General features: G+C 38.8%; 1 pseudogene; it reads left to right on the forward strand.

Moving 5' to 3' along the window:
• The first annotated feature begins 8,983 nt into the window (after positions 1-8,983).
• On the forward strand, positions 8,984-9,737 carry LOC118838895 (annotated as a pseudogene).
• Positions 9,738-11,086: the final 1,349 nt, after the last annotated feature.

The raw sequence follows: 11,086 nt of genomic DNA on the forward strand, positions 1-11,086 counted from the left end.
CTAGTCTCCCCATAGAGAGGTCAACCAGCCCAGGAGGGAAAAATAGATCAGGTCAAAGCTTCCATACTGGTCAATATTGGGGGGTAGTTGAACTACCAGTCTGAATAACACAGGGAGACACACAGTCTAAGTGGGGATAGGGAAACAGACAGACAGACAGAGAGATAGATAGACAGATAGATAAATGACAGATACAAATAGAAGGGGAAGAATATATAGATAGAGGGGAAGGGAAGGATAGAATAGAGGGCAGAAGGATAGATAGATGATAGATACATAGAGAGAGAAGGGGAGAGAAGGAGGCTCATCTTCCTGAGTTCAAATCTGGCCTCAGACATTTATTTGCTGTGTGACCCTGAGCAAGTCACTTAACCCTGTTTGCCTCAGTTTCCTCATCTGTAAAATGAGCTAGGAAAGGAAATGGCAACCCAATCCAGTATCTCTGTGAAGAAAATCCCGAACTGGGTCATGAAGAATTGAACACAACTGAAACAACTGAATAGTTGTTTCTAATAGTTTCTAAGAACTCAGCATCACCTCTATGCCAAATTGAGGCATTGGAGCTGATCTTCAGTGGAAGAAATAGTGTAAATGAAAATAAGTTATATTCCCACAATAAAATATAAGCTTCTTGAGGGCAGGAGCTATCTCACGTTTGTATTTGTATCCCCGGTGCCTACTACCAAGCTTAGTAAATATTTGCTGATTCACTAAAAATTCATTGTTATATCTTGTGTATTCAGTCAGTGGAGTAACAAAACAAATAGCTTCACTACCTCCAGCCTTTATGAGCCTTTCAAGCTACTGTGCTCAAATTAAATAATTTGCAGAAGACCTGTTTAACATAATTTTGATTTGTGTGAAGATTTGTCAGCTTCCATACCTTGCTAGGTTGCAAAATACAATAACACATTAATTATTTAAAAAGGATTTTGTCTTTTGGTTTCTAATGAGTTAATATCAATAGTAATCAATAGCTGCTTAGTGACCTTCGTGATGACCAGTGTCAGCAGAGGAATTGTAGTCATTTTGCAGTGAGGAGAGGGAAGGCAATTTTTGGTGGAGGGCTCTCATCTCTAGGATCTAAACTTTAGTTTTCTTTAAAAGATCCATGTTAGGAGATGAAAATTCTTTTTCTGTTTCAAGCACTGGTTTGACTTTGGTACTAAAATGTTGTTGCAGAGTTCTCATAAGGCAGACTGTGCTAGCAATGAGGAGGCTATCAGTATTGCAACACCTTAAGGTCTATCACCCCTACAAAACCCTTGTCACTTTACTTTAATTGCAAATTCCCTGGAGAGCTCGCTCTAATGACCCATTTACATTAAAGCTTTTAAATTAGATTTCAATCTTAATTTCACTTGAAATGTTACCCTAGAGTAATCATTCCATTATAAATCATTTTATTTGATTTTATGGAATTGCTCAATTACAAGAGACGTATTAAAACAAAGTAAAGATATCTGTAGAAAAAAGAAGACAGAGGCAGAGTCTGTATGACTTTGGGAAAATGTTATCAGTCAGGGCAAAACTTAGTCATTTATAAGCCACACAATGTCTTACAGCACTTGAACTGTGGTATATTGTATACCAGAGATAAATGTTGTACTGTGGGGATTTCAATAGCTGTCAAGACTTTAAACTTGAGAACCATAGTGGGGAAAGAAGGAGGAATGTCCCATGCCACAGGTAAAGGAATAATTTACTTTTAAGTCATAGTCTTATCCTAGAGAGAGTCATCTTTATTGATTGTGATTGCCAGTCCACGGATTAATTTTCTTTTTTCTTTTTTTAACCATTCCAGTATTTATTGAAAGAATGACGGAAATACGTAACTGATGTTCATCGCATGAATAAGCCTTTCACCCATACTCAAGCTGGTGGGATTTGTGTTAGGTCGTTTTACAACTTTTTCCCTGATAATGCTTTTTCAACTGACATGGGAATTAGAGAGCACAAGGACATGGGCTTTTAGAGCTTGGAGGGGCCTGAGAGATCATTAAGTATCATCTCTTCAGTTGTAGATGAGGAAACAGGGGCCCTGTTCATTGGTCATATTCTTCTGTTCTATTAAAAACCACCAAACAATGTATGTTCATTAATATTGCTTTGGAAATATTAAGAAACATATAGAACCAATATAAAAGAGAATCATATAGTCAGAGTAGGGATGAAGTTTCACAATCTTTTTATTTTATAGTTGAGGAAACTGAGGCATAAAGAAAGGAAACAACAAATTCTTACAACTAGCTTGTGGCAGCAGTGGAAATCAGGTCTCCTGATACCCAGGTAAGTGACATTTTAACTATATTGTATTGTCGAGAGGTTGAGGATGTTGTTAAAGGCTGCTTGTAACTACTTGAGGCTACCCAAGAAGCATCAGACTCCTTAATGTTGGTGTTAGGTATGGTGGGAAAGAGAAATAAGTTGTTATCAGTGTCTTTATAAGGAAGGCATGAGTAAAGAGTCAAAAAAGGGAGGAGTGAGTCTGAAAAGTGTGTGTGTGTGTGTGTGTGTGTGTGTGTGTAGGGGGAGGTAGTAAGTTGAGAAGGTATCATATGCATTAGGGAGTAAATAGAAAGGGGCAACACTGAACTATACATGGGGATCCTTGTAGGCCACATATTGATTTTAAAAACTATTATTATCTTATATTTTATTTTAATGTTTGTTAAATATTTCCCAGTTATATTTTTTAAAATAAAAATTTTATGGATATTTTCTATCTCTCCTATCACTATAATATCGCCTGTATCCCCTCCCTCCCCCTCCCGGAAAGCCATCACAGATGACAAATAGCATTTTTTGAAGAGTGTAACAACAATGCTACTGGCCATTACTGTGGCTGTGTAAGGCCAATAACACCAGCGCACAGAAGGGCTGCTAGCATGGGTTCTTTGATCTGCTTTTTTAAGGCAAGCAATTTTAAGAGGTTTACAATCTCACTTTAATTAACTATACCATTCATTTAGTTCAGGGGAGAAAGCCAGCACTCTGACCTTCAGAGAAAACACAAATAGAAATTACAAGCAGAAATTACATAAACAGCAAAATGATACAACTCAGCAGGCAGGCTTCTATCTATCTGTCCAAGCAGTACATAAACAGTTACCAAAAAGAGAAGCACCAACCTCTGGGTTTTCAAAGCTGGGGGGCTCTTAACAATGGCTATCCAGAGTCTCATTTGGTCAAATCACAGGACACTGTTCCAGTGAGTGAGAGCCCTCAAAACAAAACGCCAACCTCAGATCTTATACGCCCTTCTCATGCAACTCAAAATCACGTGACCCTTCTTCAGGGTCAGAGGGCATCACAGCCATGCAACTCAAAGCGGTGTGAACTAGGCTTTCTTGTTTCTTAAGCAGGTAAAAGACTCTTGATTCAATCAAAGAAACAAAAGACAACAAAAAGTCCACTTTGCTTGCCATTGCATTTGAAAGGTAAGACTCATCAAAGGTACTTGATTACCTTAGCATTCTAAAAGAGAAAACAAAAAGGTCCCACTCTAATTACCATTACAGAGAGGAAAAAGTCAACACGTTGATCAATGTGTTGAAAAAGTCTGAAAATACATACAATGTGTAAAACCTGTGGACCTTCCACCTTCACAAAGAGGTGGTCTGGGGATATCTTCTCCTATCTCCTCATGTGGTTCCCATGTGATCTTCATAATTTTGTCACATTTACTTATGTTTAGCATGTCATTCTTTCCATTTGTATTGCTGTATTTATTGCGTATTTTGTTTCTTGGCTCTGCTTATTGCACTCTGCATCAGTTCATATAGATCTTTCCAGACATATATAATTTCTTACAGCACAGTAGGAATACATTCATGTCTGACAATTTGTTTAGCCATTCCTCAATTGATGGGTATCTACTATATTTTCAATTCCTAGTTAATACAAAAAGTGCTATTATAAATATTTTAGAGTATTACAGGAACATTTTTTCTTATCGATGGCTTCTTTTTGGTATAAGGTCAATAATAAAATCTCATTCAAAAGGTATAGACATTTTAGTCACTTTATTTGCACAATGCCAAATTGCTTTCTAAAATAGTTGTATCATTTCACAGCTCCACCAATAATGTATTAGCACACTTATATTTTCAAAACCCCTCCAACATTCACCGTTGCCATTTTTTGATCATTTTTGCCAATTTGCAAGGTATGAGATGAAACCTCAGGACCATTTTGATTTGCATTTACCTTATTAGTGATTTAGAGCATTTTTTAAAATGTGGCTGTGTTCTCTTCTGTGCTGCTGTTCTCTTGAGAATTGTTTGTTCATATCCTTTGATTATTTATCTATTGAGAAATGACTATTAGTCACATGTAGGCACAATACATGTATATTATATATGTATTGGTATCTAAGATACATATGTATGTGTGTATACATATATCTGAGAAATTTCATCAAAAGGTTTTTTAACCACTTCCCTTCTTATCTCAGATGCATTAATGCTGTTTATGCAAAAGCTTTTTCAGTTTCAGTTTCTCTTTTCTGCTATAGACAGTATTATGTTCTTTCAATTACTTAACTTTAATCTTGTTTTTTTAAGGTGGCCTTTTCCCCACTGGATCTTTTCTCCTCACCCCTGATCCTCCCTTCTCATGTGGTTTGCTCCCCTTCCTCTTCTTCCCATCACCTAGCCTTGTTCCTTAGTTTCGAAACTTCGTTTTCCTACACCCTTTCCAAAGAGGATTTCTCTAGTTGTCTTCCTTATCTATCTTTTCTGTCTGTTTACTCTAGATTCTCATTCTCTGATTCATGATCCTTATTATTATCTGACCTCTCTCTTTTCTGTTTTCTTCATGCAATTAAACAAAGTTTCCATTCTAAGTTCTTATCCCTAGGTACTTTCTGCCAGTTTCTTATAGGGCTTGCTCCATGGATTCTTTTTTTCCATTGTGCCTCACTTACAGGATAATGGAAAGTGTCACAGAAAACACTGCCCAATGGTAAGGTTCCTCTCCCACCATGTCCCTGATTATAAAGCCCATCACTGATATATATATTCTCTTTTTGACGATTTTCCCCAAATATTTCCTGGGAAATTTTTTCAATGTGTCCATGTTCTCCTACTTCTTCAGGTGCCAGTTGCCTCTAGGCATTCCAAACCCCCTTCTCCCAGGTCCAGTAGACTTCTCAAGCACAAAATTGCCCAGTGTAAGGTTTTATCTCTCTCACCAACCATTCTCTTCAACCAGAGAAGTATTCATCAGTGGAACTGCCTTTAATCTCCAAAGTAAGGTCTCCTTCCTTTCTCCCCATTTTCACTATTTCCTTCCTCCACCTCACCCACTCTCCTGTAGGCTCTTCCGCTCTGAGACCACAGAGGCTACCTTCCCCTTATTGCTAGTATTTGATTTGATCCAGACACATCACTCGCTCTTCTCTATTTCCCTGCCCTTTATGTAGCCTCTCTTTTTGTAAGGCCATTCTACAAAAGAAGCATTCACCTGAAGGTAGGGTGTCACCAGGTTCTATCAATAATGCTCCATTTCCACCTTTTCACTCTTACTTCTACTAGGTTTTCACATCCTGTCCTGTCTCCTTGTATATATTTAGAAGAAGTTTCTTACTGGTCTTTTATTTTTCTTCTGTTGCTATTACTGTCCTTGTTTATTGCTTTGATTTCCTCTTGTATTTCCATTGTTTGGGGGTGTTTGAGAAGCAAATAATCTCTTCAGATATTGTTTTCTTTCTAAAACAATTTTTTAAGATATTTTTATTGAACATCCATCTTTTGTCTTTCATAGTAAAACTCAGATTTGCAAGATAGCCCATCCTAGGCTGAATCCTGAGCTCTATTGCTCCTTGGATCGTATTATTTCATTCCTCCTTTTTCTACTAAATATGAAATAATCTTGCATCATCAGAATGTACTTTCCTTTGTATTTGAAGATTTTTCTCCTGATTGCTTATATAACTTGTTTCTGAATAGAATTGCTAAATTTAACCACTGTGTCTTGAAGTTTTCAGCCTTGGGTGGTGTTGTTTTTGTCTGTTTTTGTTTTGTTTTTCTTGAGGTGATATGTAAATTCTTTCAATTGGAATTTAATTTTCTATGTTTAGAAGTTGTGATCAGTTCTCTTTTCTTATTTCCTTTATTATAGTTTTAAGGTCTTTTTTTTCCCTGGGAGGTTCTTCTAGGAGACATTAGGTTGTTTTTGTGCATTGTGTCTTCAAATTCAGTATGTTTTGCTTGCAAAATGAACATATTTTCTTTTGATAACTTTTTTTTTTGCTTCTCTTCTTCTAGGTTGTCTTTTACTTCTGTGCATTTGCATTGCCATTCCTATTATTCTCTTTTATTTCTTTGTAGATTCAAGGTTTTATATTCTGGTCATATTTTTTTGCTGTGCAACTCATAAATTCTACTCTCATAATTCTCATATCTCTTTTAAACCACTTAAGAATAGCATGTTGTAATGCCATGTTATCCTCAAATTCCACAAGGTCCCCTGTCTTATCAAATGTTGTATCATTTGCCTTTATTTTGTAGTATTTGTTCACAGATGCCTGAAGTTCTGGAGGCCACATATCCTTCTGTTGTTATTTTATCTGTTTCTTCTCACAGTCTTTGAGTTTTTGTTTTTTCCTGAAATCTTTTCCAATCTTTTTACCTCCTGATTTTCCTTATCACTTACTTTCTGACTCCCTCTCCTCTGTTGTGGTTTCCTTGGGGACTGGATCTCTTATACCAGGCAATTCACAGTTTACCAGCCTATGTCCCTGCCCCAACTAACTTTTGAGTGGTCAGAACTGGCCTCTGCTGGATTCTGTGCTCTTTCCCTCTGGTTTGGTAGAGTGCTACATAGCTGTCCTGGTGACTATCCCACTCCCTCAGTTCCTCAGTTCTCGATCCTGGCGCTAGAAGTTCAGAGTCTGCTTTCCTCAGCACTAGCAGTTTAGAGGTTCGCAGTGCTGGTACTTAAAGGTTGCTGCCCCAAGTAGATTTTTGCTCCTGATGGTTGTGGCCAATGTGGCTGTCAAGGCCCAACCTGTGTTGTGTCTTGGGTCTACTAGTGTAGGCCTATCACTGGTAGCATCAGAAGTGAGGGAGGGGTGTTGAATGAGCTAAGTTTCAGTAATTATCATTTCCTTGATTTTTTTTGTTTCTGTTTTTTAACCTTCTTTTGGATTCTGAGTGTCCTATATCATGGAAACAGCTGAAGCTGCTTTACTTTAGGCACATAATTTATATTTTGGAGAGGTTTGAGAGGACATGGGGATCAAAGAAAATATTTAGTCTCCTATCCTCCCAGTTACATTTTAATCTGGCTCAGGCTACCCTCAGGAGCATTGCTAGCAACATGTTTGACACCTCTGAGTATGTGCAAGAGAATCAATGTGTATTAAGATAGGAGTTTGCAGCTTCAGTGGCTACTCATCATTTTGTATGAGTTTGAGTGTGTGTATAGATGCGACAAAGGCCTGTCATAGGATGTATCCATCTTTTTTTTTTCTATCTTGGTCCTCCTTGGGCTAGGTGCCTAGTACCTTGGGTCAAAGGGTAGGAAGCATTTAGGTATCATTACTAGCATATTTCTCAATTGCTTTCTTGTATGTTTAATTCCATTCACATCTCCACTAACTGTACGAGGCTCTCTTCCCACAACTTCTCCAGCAACTATTTCCATCTTAGTCATCTTTGATTATTTATTGGCTAGGAAGTATAATCTTAGAGCTGTATTCTCTTGTGATTAGTGATCACTCCTTCATGTGGTTATTGATATTTAGTATTTCTTCTTTTAAAAACTGTCTATTTCTGACCTTTGACCATTTACTTACTGAAGAATAGTTCTTGGTTTAATAAATATTTGTATCATTTCCCTTTATATCTTATCAGTCCTTCATCAGAGATGTTTGATGTAAAGATTTTCCCTCCACCAAAAATTTCTATTCTTATTCTTAATGTCTGGATTTTATTGACACAAAGGTTTATAATTTTATAAATAAAACAATATTTGCCCATTTTTTATGATCTTCTCTATCCTCTTTTTGTTATGGAATTTCTTCTAATCATAACTTTAAAAGATAATTCCTTATTGTCTCTGATTCTTTTTTTTCAGTGAAGTGACCTTTTATATTTAGATAGCTAGTGTTTTTTTAGTTTGTGATGGAATGATATTTTTAAAAGCATATATGTATATATGTACATATATATCCAATCCTTTTTAATACAGACATACATATTCATATGCATGTATGGAAAAAACAAGATTACAAGGGTAATGTTTAAACTATTTAAGATAAAATTTTATATGCTAAGGATGAACTATTCAAAAATCTAATTTGTGAATTCTGGCTGTGTGAAATTTACCAACAGTCTCTTCTTCAAACAGTGCAATACCACAGAGAAATATGGAAGTTTTGTCATTTTGAAAATGATAGTTCGAAAAAGAAGACAGTCCTTGTTCTCAAGGAGCTCAAAATCTAATGGGAGAAATAATACATATGGAAGTTTTCAGCTACAAGTCAGATGGAAAGGTCCAAGGGTCCTTGGGGTACAACAGCAAAACAGATGGTAACGCCTATTCTTTAGTATCATTTACACTGTAGAATCCTATCAGTTTTGGATGTTGGATCATTTTACAATGCTAAGGAGTTTGATGGGAAGAGCTTTCTTTTCTAGGTCTTCAATAGATGTGGCAATAGCACAGGCACCAGAAGGTGCCAGGATACATCTCTACATAGGTTGCTTCCAAGAATGATGTCTGTGGGAACTGGGTTCCTTGTTATGAGGATCCTAATATACAGGATACACCGTAATTCATAAAATTCTACCCCGGACTCTGGCTCGCTCGCGCGCGTGCTCGCCCGGGAGCGCCAAGTGGGGGCCGGCAGCAGCGGCGGCAGCGGCGGCGGGGCCATGTCCAAGGCGTAGGGGCCCCGGGGGCTCCTGTCCGGCAGGAACCAGCTCGCAGCGGCGGCGCCGAGCCCGAGTGAGAAGTTCCGAAGCAAGGCTCAGCTAGCCCGTTACCTGGGAAGCTCCATGGACCTGAGCACTTTTGACTTTCGAACAGGGAAAATGCTCATGAGTAAGATGAACAAGAATCGGCAGAAGATGCGCTAGGACTGTTCTAACCAAGCCAAAGGAAAACCAGATTTAAATACAGCACTCCCTGTCCGACGGACAGCATCCATCTTCAAACAGCCTGTTACCAAGATTACTAACCATCCCAGGAATAAAGTGAAGACTGATCCACAGAAGGCTGTGGACCAGCCTCGACAGCTTTTTTGGGAAAAGAAACTAAGTGGATTGAATGCCTTTGACATTGCAGAAGAGCTTGTGAAAACAATGGATCTTCCTAAAAGTTTACAAGGGGTTGGCCCAGGTTGCACTGATGAAACTCTCCTCTCTGCCATTGCCAGTGCTCTGCATACAAGCACAATGCCCATCACTGGGCAGTTCTCAGCAGCTGTCGAGAAGAACCCTGGGGTGTGGTTTAATACCTCCCAGCCACTCTGCAAAGCATTCATGGTGACTGATGAGGATATCAGGAAACAGAAAGAACTTGTACAGCAGGTGAGAAAGGCTGGAGGAGGCACTCATGGCCGACATGCTTGCTCATGTGGAAGAGATTGCCAGGGACGGGATGCCCCCGGAGAGAAGGGGGCTAAAGAAGAGGAGAAAGAAGAGGAAGAGGAGGAAGAGGAGGAAAAGGAGCAGGACCAAGATCAAGACTATATAGTCCAGGAACATCCAGCCAAGATTGCCGTGTAAAGCAGCAGCAGGGCCAGCACAACCATTCCCAAAGCCAGACTGACCAAGGACTAAATCGCATCTACCTACCGTACTTAGGAACCAGATCCCTTGACCACTAGAGGAAAGAGTTGGGCATCAGAGAGTAACTATTTACTCTTTTGAAAGACACTTCCCCCTCTTTTCCCTTCCTACATCAAAGGTGGGGAGGAGCTAAACGGGTTTATGCTAGCCATACAACCTCCCCCTCTTATTTAGGGGTCACTAGTTCAGTATGGTCAGTTTTCCCAGGCCTTTGGTACCTTTAACTTTTTGACCTAGGTTCCGCATTTTCTCTTTCCTTCTGGGTCTTTTTTAAAGTAAGAGAGGTTCTTCTTCACTGCTTGGCCTCTCCCCAGTATCCTGCTTGATAATACCCAACTCTTATATCATTTTTATGGTTTGGACTGTTGCATATGTGAATTCAGGTCATTGAATTTCATGCCCAGACTGATCTTGGGGAAGGTCAGGGAGTAAAATAAGGGTGTGACACTCTGCCAACCTGCTTTTCCCAAACTGAGTGTCAGAATTCCTTTATGAAATGTTCGGAACTGAAGCTAGTATAAACTGGGAAGATCTGCAGGAATCCGATTCACCTGTCATGCTAAATTTCTTCAAACTTACTCTAATTCTGTATTGTCCTTACGTTATTCTGCATTGAGGAACGACGCTACCGACAGAGATGCTCCCAGAGTAGCCTGTTCCCAGGGTCCTCAGCATCCTGTAGGTGGGGTAGCAGAAGAGAGAAGTGGTCTATGAAATTTTCAGTGTGATTACTCAAGTGAGGTTGGGGAAGTGCTTCCAAGCAAAACTGAAGATCCATCAGGGAGAAGAGAGGGCCTTGATTCTGGTGCCAGGACTTCTGCCCCTGCAGGAGAGCAGAAGTGGAAGGAGTCGCCTTTAGTTTGTTTGCACGACTACACAGTACATGAAGCTGTGATAGTCTCACCCTCATTTTAAAGAAGTTCACCTTTCCTTAATAAATTGATAATATCAACTAAAAAAAATAAAATAAAATTCTATAAAAATCGAAGGTATTATTCCCAATTTACAGATGGGAAAATGAGGGTCAGAGAAGTTAACTTGTACAAAATTCAACAGCTAATACACTGATAAAGCCTTAGTCTTCAGGCTGTCTGGTGCTTTTTTCCATTATGCCAGTGTCTGTCAAGCCATCGTCAAGGCTATGCACAACTTCCTGAAGCAGTCTTATAGTACCATAGCCTTTTTTGCTATTGCTAAATGAAACGAAGTAATAAATTAATTTAATTCATTTCTGTTATACTAGAATATCTAAAAGATGTTGTTTATTTTTCTAAAATGGCTTACAT

This window comes from Trichosurus vulpecula, chromosome 1 (assembly GCF_011100635.1).
Source record: "Trichosurus vulpecula isolate mTriVul1 chromosome 1, mTriVul1.pri, whole genome shotgun sequence".
NCBI lineage: Eukaryota > Metazoa > Chordata > Mammalia > Diprotodontia > Phalangeridae > Trichosurus > Trichosurus vulpecula.